The following is a 9,412-nucleotide window of genomic DNA, read 5'->3' on the forward strand; positions in this document are numbered from 1 at the left end:
TTCTCTTCCCCAGCTGCCTGCACCTTAAGGCAGAGAAGTGAGAAGGAGGAAGATTCCAGGGTTTCATATTTCTGATAGATGGAGCTCCAACTTGGGAGTTGGAAGAAAAGCCAGAGATGCTGGTGTTCTGGCTGGCCTCCCTCTGAGAACACCCACAGCTCTGAAACCTTAGTCAATAGCCCATTGTTTGCTGTGAAATTAAGAAGATAAGAGAGTAGAAGAACTTAGTCTAAAATGCTAAGAGAGCAGGCAGTTACTATCTTCCATCTTCACCAGCTAGACTCCTGCCAAAGTGTTTGCCATTCAAGGGCACATTCGAGCCCCGATCTCCTCAGACCTCCGTCTGTGTCCCCACTCCTGCCTCTACCCCCACAGCCCTTCTCTTTTAGCATCTTTCTCCCATCTCTCCCCTTCTGGTGCTCTCCTTCCTTCCTCTTTCTCTCTCCCTTTTCTTCCTCACCCCACGTTGTGCTTCCAGCTCCCCATGCCCTAATGGAAGCCTGTGGGGGTCCCAGATGGGCTGGGCCCCGTTCCTTCAGAGAGCTGAGCTCTCACAGTAGATGGACATGCTATAGACCAAAGCCCAAGGAAGGTGGGTGACTGTGAAGCCGAGCCCAGCTGAAAGAATGGAGATGGAGAACCCAGCATCGGTGCTGATCAACCACATGACCTTGGCCAGGTCAATCCACTTCACTGGGCCTCACATCTGTCAAGCAAAAAGCTCCATTTTTAGCTCTACTTAAGAAATAAATTTTGAGCATGAGGCTGGATGTGTCAAGGGAGCCATCCAGCCTTCAGGAACTATTCCACATCTTTCTGAAATCCAGGAAGGAAGGTTGTTGTCAGAGGAGCTATTCTGAACCAGAGGCCAACTGTGACTTCATACGTGAGGATCGTGAACTAGCTTTCCAAATGGAACTGAATCCGTGGCCTGCTCACTGGCATAAACCCTCCTCGACTTGGATGAAAGGAGAGTTGGTCACAAGACCATATTTAGCTCACAAAAAATTCACTCCAACTCAGAACTCAGCAGCACCAACAACCCAAAGCCAAGATGTAGCTGCCCCAAAGAGAAAACTTACCCTTTACTAAAATCATACTTGGAAGTCTGTGTGATACACCAACTCTCCCAACTCAATTCCAATCAAGTCAAAATTCTTGGTCTTAGAATTGGGAGGCAAATGAAACGTGAGGATTAGGACCAAGCTGCATGTGCCTAAGCATTCCCTCCGATTTCTCTCACACCGATTTCTCTAAAGTGGTGGAAGAAGAGAGGGAGAGCCAGGTGGCCTGAAGCCATTCCAAAGGGCTCAGGGGTGTCAGTGTGATCTTACTCCATTAATCCATCTCTCTGCTGCAAAACCAGATGGAGCTGGTCACGACAAGATTTGGAGACAAGATATTCCAAATGGAGGAAACCAAAAGAGTGAACACCCTGAGCCAGGAAAGCATGGCACTCTAGAACAGCAAGTCCAGAAGAGCTCAAGCAGAGGGAGTGAATGAAGCCAGAGGGGACAAGATGAGGGGTGGGGGCTTGACACTCCAGGTGAGGGGTTTGGGTGGATGTGTCTGTGTCTGTCTGTGTTTTAGGTGAAATGAGGTGGGAGGTGAAGAAGCTGTGGATTAGGGTGGCGACAGTGGGAGTTCCACCTGGGGCTCTACTTGAGCAAGGCCACTAGGATAGAACCAGGGCGACCTGCTAAACAAATGGATATGGGGGAGAGGGGAAGAGGAACAAAGAAGCCATTTGGGACTGGGGCCTGGGCAGAGGGGATGCCATTGACCAAAGCAGGGAGACAGAGGACCCAGCCAGGGTCAAGATTCATACAAAAGGTATTTTGCACTCGTGGAGGTTGAGATGTGTGTTATCCATCCAGGTAGCAGGGGACACACAGCACCCACCCCACTATTTTGCCACCAGCGAATGAACATTCATTGAGCATCTGCTGAGGGCCAGCACTTTGCTGCACACCACACAAGCATGATACCTTCTATCCCTGAATCACTCAGGAAGGTTAACACAGTGACTGGTTCCATTTCACTTTTTAAATATCAGAGACTCAAAGGAATTAAGTAATACAGGGTCCCCAACCCCCCGGGCTGTGGACAGGTACCGGTCTGTGGCCTGTTAGGCATGGGCCGCACAGCAGGAGGTGTGACAGCATGACCACCTGAGCTGCGCCTTCTGTCAGATCAGCAGCAGCATTTGATTCTCATAGGAGCGCAAATCCTATTGTGAACTGTGCGTGGCAAGGATCTAGGTTTCACACTCCTTATGAGAATCTAATGCCTGACGATCTGAGGTAAAACAGTTTCATCCCAAAACCATCCCCCCACTGCCACCTCAACCCCAGTCTATCGAAAAATTGTTTTCTATAAAACCAGTCCCTGGTGCCAGAAAGACTGGGGACCGCTGAAGTAATGTAATATATCCAATGTGATCTAGCTAGAAAGTGACAGGCAGCATTTCAACCCAGGGCCTCTGGCTCCAGAGCGCTTAACCAACACTCCATGCTGCCAACCCAATGACACCTTTTATTTCCCCAAAATCTGCAACATCAGCCTCTTTAAGTTGCAGTGTTGGGGGAGCACGTGAGCATCACGTGCCCACTGACAGCCAGGATGGACTTGGCTGGTCTGCAATCTCACTTGGGGTACACTTGGTTGGTGCTTCTGAATCACCAGGCGGGGAGGTGGTGGGGCCCAGTGGTTGACCACAGTCCCAGGGGGAGGGAGAGAAGCAGTGCCTCCACCAAAGCAGTGGCTCCACTGCCATCATCCTGGAGACACACGGGCTGAGTGGCCCCCACGCTTCCAGGACACCTGTGGGTGAAATGGCTGAGCCCACAGATTGTCACAGCTTTTCCTAGCCTAAAGCTCCAGGTTTAACAACTGGTACTGCTCTGCAAAAGCAGAAGAGCTTGACCAATGATGAGCCTGAAGAGGCAGAGAGAGAGAGGGAGAGAGAATCGTAGCCATCTAGATTAATTTGAAAATTACCTAGATGCCTGCATCCCCCACCAGAGGGTCACCTTCCCTGCTACCTCCTCTCATTAAAGACTAACTTCAGTGATGATTTAAACAGTCAGTGTGAGGACTGTGCCTTCAAAGTTTCCCAATCACAGTACCTGAGAGGCTGTACTACCTGACAAGAAACCTCATGCTGGATTAAAATTGCAGCTAATATGTGTGGAACACTTACTGTACATAGAGACTATCCTAAGTGATTTCCATATATTAGGACAGCAACCCTGTGAGCTAAGGTCTATCATCATCCCTGCTTTTCAAATGAGGAAACTGAGACACAGAAAGGTTAAGTAACTCACCCAAGGCCACCTGGGTAGCAAATGGCAGAGCCCGAATCTGAGCCCAGGCAATCTGACTATGCTCATCACCGCTGTGCCTGCCTGCATCTTGCTTACTCCTGTGATCAGCAGTCAGGGCCTTCCTCAAGACTTGTTTTGAGCTGTATCCCAGCTCAGAAAAGAATGTCTTGATCCGTCCAGAAGAATGTCCTTAAGGTCAATGTTTGTGATCACACTGAATCTCAATCAGGACACAGGGCAGTCAGATGTGCTGGCTCACTGTGCGAGCCCAGGACACCTAAAAGGCTCTGTCAAATCTAGTACAGGTACAGAACCTTCGAGAGAGGACCCAGACAGTATACAGGTGTGCAAAGATGAGCAAACAATTGGGGGTTGATTAACATATCTCAGTGTGGACTGTAACACCAGCAGCAGGGCTCAGGGAAGCTATAACACAGAAACTTACTTAGGAAACTTCTCCACTTCCTATGCTCTTTCTCTCTTCTGTGGTAATCTCTCTTACTACTGTTAAAGAAAAATGAGTCAATGGTACTTGTTAAAGCATGGTAAGGCAGGCCCGGGCACAGTGGCTCATACCTGTAATCCCAGCACTTTGGGAGGCCAAGGCAGGCAGAACACCTGAAGTCAGGAGTTCGAGACCAGCCTGGCCAACACGGCGAAACCCTGTCTCTAATAAAAATCAGACGGGAGTAGTGGTGGGTACCTGTAATCCCAGCTACTTGGAAGGCTGAGGCAGGAGAATTGCTTGAACCTGGGAGGCAGGCAGAGGTTGCAGTGAGCCGAGATCGTGCCACTGCACTCCAGCCTGGGCCACAGAGAAAAAAAAAAAAAAAAAAAAAAGAGCATGGTAAGGCAGACATTATCAGAACCATCATGATAGGTATGAGGACCACTGCAGTGGGGCCTGGTGGTGGGGGAGAACTTGGGCTCAACTCCAAATACAGCATGGACAAGTGGGAATTTACAGCCAAGGAGCAGAGTAGGGGTCGATGAATGGAAAATTACTAAGAGGAAACATCAGGGATAAGGGGGACTGTGGCTAAACCGACCTAACAGGATTCTTGCTGAATATAGCCTAGGGTGACCAGACAACACCTGAGGATGGAGGAAGATGATGAGCCTGATTAGATACAAGGGTGATCAGATATGGAGGATGGGGGCTCTTGATAAACTCACTGATTAGGGCTCTTTGCTAAAACGGATTTTACAAGGAAGCGCACAGATGGCCTAGGAAAACGTTGAGGAGTTGGACTACAGTTTGGCCAAGCAGAGAATCTTTGTCCCTATTCACATGCAGTGTATTCATCTCTCACCCTACCCCTCATCAGAACGAGGATCCCTCCCAGGCATCTTCACCCAAATGAAGGCATCTCTAACTACGGATCTTTAAGTACTGACCAGCCTTTACTAGTGCTACCATTTGTGGGGCATTTGCTTTGTGTGCTAAGTGCTTTACAAATGTTATTTTATTTAACCTCACAATATTCCATGGCCCTCACTTCATTTGACCACCAGCAACCCTTAGCACAGCTGAAGACTCCATCCTCCTTAAACTCTTTCATCACTTGGCTTCCCAAATACCACCTTCCTTGTTCTTCCTCCCACCCAACTGGCTGTTTACTCTTGTGCTAGCTGCTCTTCATCTCCCTGACCCCCAAATGTTGGCAGGACCCAGGCTCAGGTCTCTTCTCTATCCACAGGCACCCCATATGCAATGCTGTCCAGTCTCAAAAGGTTGTAATTGCTTTGTCCAAATTTATATCTCCTTCCTGACTTCACTCCCTGAATCCCAATCTTTTAGTTCCAACTTCCAACTTAACGTCTCCATTTCTCTATCTAACAGGCATTTCATGTGGTCAAAATGGAACTTTTGCTACCACCCTTCCATCCATGTCTTCCCCAGCTCAGTCTATAGCAGCTCCATTCTTGCAGTAGCTCAGACCAAAAAACTTGCATCATCCTTGATTCCTTCCTTTCTTTTTCATCCTATATCCAACCCAGAAATCTGGTCAACTCTGTCTTTAAAACCAATCCAGCCGAGCACAGTGGCTTGTGCCCGTAATCCCAGCAGTTTGGGAGGCCAAGGTGGGCAGATCACCTGAGGTCAGGAGTTCGAGACCAGCCTGGCCAACATGGTGAAACCCTGTCTCTACTAAAAATACAAAAATCAGCCAGGCGTGGTGGTAGGCACCTGTAATCCCAGCTACTCAGGAGGCTGAGGCAGGAGAATCACTTGAACCTGGGAGGCAGAGGTTACTTGAACCTCTGTGCCTCCATGCCCTGCTAATTTTTTGTATTTTTTGGTAGAGACAGGTTTTCACATGTTGCTCACTTGAACCAGTGAGCCAAGATTGTGTCACTGCACTCCAGCCTGGTCAACAGAGCAAGACTCCATCTCCAAAAAAAAAAAAAAAAAAAAAAAAAAACCTGATCCAGAGTCAACCATTTTGTCACCTCCTCTGCAACATTCTGGTCCAGACTCCGTCATCTGTCCTAACTCATCTTGCGGCTGCCACGTCTGCAGAGTCAGTCTATTCTCAACTCAGAAGCCAGCGTCATCCTTTTTAAATATAATGCAGATCACATCCCTGCTCTGCTCAAACTCCTCCAGTGGTTTCTGGCTACCTCCAGGAAGAATCCAAAGTCCTTAGCCATGGCCTAGAATACTCTGTGTAGCTCTCAGATAGCTCTGCCCTCGAATCCTGCTGCCCTCCCAGCTCATTGCACTGCAGCCTCTTCTCTGCTGCCACAAAGCCTTCATACTTGGTGTTCCTTCTGCAAGGAAGAGTCCTTTCTCAAGTCTCCAGACAGCTCATTCAGTTCATTCAGGCAGACTCCCCTTGACCACCCTATCTACAGTAGCAACTGGGATGTGCACACACACACTCACACACCCTCAACATACTCACACACACAACTCACACATCCCACCATCACTCTATTCTGTCACCCCACTTGGCCTTTTTTCATATCATTGATCTCACGTGGTATATTATGAATGTATTTGTTGATTGTTGTTGTTTTTATTTATTTTCTGCCTTAGTCCATTAGAATATAAGCTCCTTGAAAGCAGAGATTTTGAATATCCAGAATCCAGAATAGAGACCACCACATAGTAAGCTTTCAATGAGTAATTATTGAATTATGAATGAATGAAGCATAGTACAGACAAGTTGACTGAGGGCCACAGAGTTTAAGTAATTCTCCCAAGGTCATACAGCTGGTAAGTGGAAGAGCTGGTATTCTAACCCAGGTCTGTTTGATTCTGCCTCTCAGAAACCATAACACATAGGTGAACCCTGATAAATCAAGTGCTGATCCATTGAATGCAAATGCTTGGAGACATCAAACAGCACACTCGAGGTCCTAAGTAGTCACCATAACTTCCTGACAGGCTTCTCTACCAGAGACACTCTACCTAATCGACTGGGAAGCACAACTGTCCCTACTCCTGCCCTTCTCTAACTCTTCTACACCAAAACGCGCGTCTGCGTCTGCACATGGAACTTCTCTGAAATGCCTGGAATTAAACAAAGCAGGCACAGCCCCTGCCCTTTGGAAGCTCAGCAATCTAGAACAAACACTGAGGCACACAGGGTTGGTCTTATGAGCTGGCAACCATATGGTCTGATTTTAGAGGCTAGGAAAGCTTAGTCCAAAAATATCTACCCCTCCCAAATGCCACAGTGCCTGGAATTCCATCATTAGAGGGATATTTCTGGGAGTTGAAGCACTATCTCGGATTCTGAGTCACTTGGCTTCAGTTACTCTTTTAAAGACAGTACAATGTTGTATTTAGATGTTTTTACCCATTTTTGTGAGTTCATTTATTTTAATAAATGAGTTGATCTCATTACATTGTTATAATACATTTGTCACAATTCTGTCATCTTAAATAATTTCTTTTATTTATTGTTTCTTCTGTTTTCTGTGTAATCTGAATTTTAGTCCTAATAGTGGTTACCTCCTCGATTTTAAAGAAGATACTTAATTTTCTATTATCAATTAATCAGAAATAAAATAGTATCTATTATCTCCCAAATACAAAAGGTGAGAAAATTAATGATCTTCTATTTCCTTCCATTTCCTTTCCACCTACGCCTTAATCCCTATCAACAGACACTTGTTATTATGTTGTTGAATTTTTTTTCTTCCTTATGGCTGTATTATTATCATTATTGTTATTACTTTTACATTTGGTAAAGTTTGTTTTTCTTTCATGGACTTCTTTTAAATGCAATAAAACTGTGGAAGAGGCTAAAGTTATCGGACATCAATATCTCTGCATGAATTAAATACTCAAGTTACTTTTTTTTTTTTGAGACAGAGTCTCACTCTGTCGCCCAGGCTGGAGTGCAGTGGTGCCATCTCAGCTCACTGCAGCCTCTGCCTCCCTGCTGGGTTCAAGGGATCCCCCCACCTCAGCCTCCTGAGTAGCTGGGACTACAGGCGCGTGCCACCATGCCCTGCTAATTTTTTGTATTTTTTGGTAGAGACGTTTTCACATGTTGCCCAGGCTGTCAGATTACTTTCATTCATTGCAGTAGAGGCTCCTACAGGATGCAGGACAGTAAATAGGCTGGGGGTGGAGAAAACACAAAAAAGGAAATTGGATGACAGATGTGGAAATACATTGAAGGCGAATACCCACTTCTCTGTTTTGCCTTTTGTTGATCATAGAAACAAGGGGAAAACATAATGGAAACTAAATAAACATTCGCAGAGGGCACTAAGATTTCTGATGCTCTCATGGTACGGAAGAGGAGCAGTAAGACACAGTTGTGTGGATAATCAAAGGTGAGGATGGTGGGTGGGTTGGCGTAACAGGTGGGACGAGGGAGAGAAGTGCTGACCTTTCCAGGGAGTCCTCTGCATCACTGCTTCTCAACATCACACTTTGAGAGGACTCTTCCAGCTCCAAAGCCCTGTCCACATCACGTCCTGTCCCCACGGTCACTCTGGCCAGGCAGGCCTCTCATTGTGAAATGGGCCCTGCACACAAAAACAACAGCCTCGTGCTTGTGGCAGGCTGAATTCTTTCCAAAACTGCCCTGGGTTTCTTTATCTCAGCCCCTTGTGAGAACACAGGAAACTCTGCTTCCCCAATCCTGAAATATCTGCCTCAGGAAGGAAGGGATATTGTCTTTCCAGGGGCCTCTGTTTGGCTTGTGAGCCAGTTCGATAGCTTGCTTTGTAAATGCACTGCAAAAGCAAACCCACTCAGACCTTCCTTGGAAATGGCATATTTGAAAGATAATGTCCAAAACCATTTAAACAGTGGGGGAAAAAGTTAGGTCATAAAACCAGTACCGACTTTGTACACACTGGTCTAAACACAGTACTGGAGAGGTGTTTGGTTGTTTGGCTTGCTTTCGTTTGTTGATTTTTTTGTTTGTATTGGCTAAGAATTGTTCAAAAGAAAAATCATTCAGTTTTTTTCTTCAACATTCTTGTCCTACTGAGGGAATAATTTGTTAATTCACCTTTCACTGGATCCAAATGGAATTCATTTTTTAGGCTTTATAGAAAACATACAAACCCTCCACTAGTTCAATATTTTATGATTAATTTTTATAAACAAGTAGGCAATATCAGGACATCTTCAGAGATGAATATAATTGAATCTGAGTGCTCTCATGCTGACTATTAAAGGTTTCAATTTAAAATGTTTGCAAGAGACCAGGGATGGGACAAACCTCCGGCATTGCCTCACAGTGCCAGTGTCCTGGGCTTCTAGAAGCAGCAATGGTATCTGTGATTGGCTGAGTTTTCTGGGCCATCACCGTGATTTCTAAGCCAGACTCTGGTACTCATCATGCTCCCATAAGCCTCAGATGGCTTTTATTTCACAGCAGACAACAAACCCATCTTTCTGTCAAAGGCCGTAGGTTGAGGTCCGGAAATGAATTTTTAAACTATGTCTTGAGGCCACTAAATTCCAAGGCCATTTCTCTTTCTCTCTATTCCTAAGGACCCATCACCACAGACCCCAGGTGTTATTTGTACACCAAACACAGCCGTGCAACTAAAAAAATAAAAATAAAAATAAAGGTTAAGGGCTCTTCGCCTCCAACTTCTGAAAGAAA

This window comes from Symphalangus syndactylus, chromosome 15, assembly GCF_028878055.3.
Source record: "Symphalangus syndactylus isolate Jambi chromosome 15, NHGRI_mSymSyn1-v2.1_pri, whole genome shotgun sequence".
In the NCBI taxonomy this organism is placed as follows: Eukaryota; Metazoa; Chordata; class Mammalia; order Primates; family Hylobatidae; genus Symphalangus; species Symphalangus syndactylus.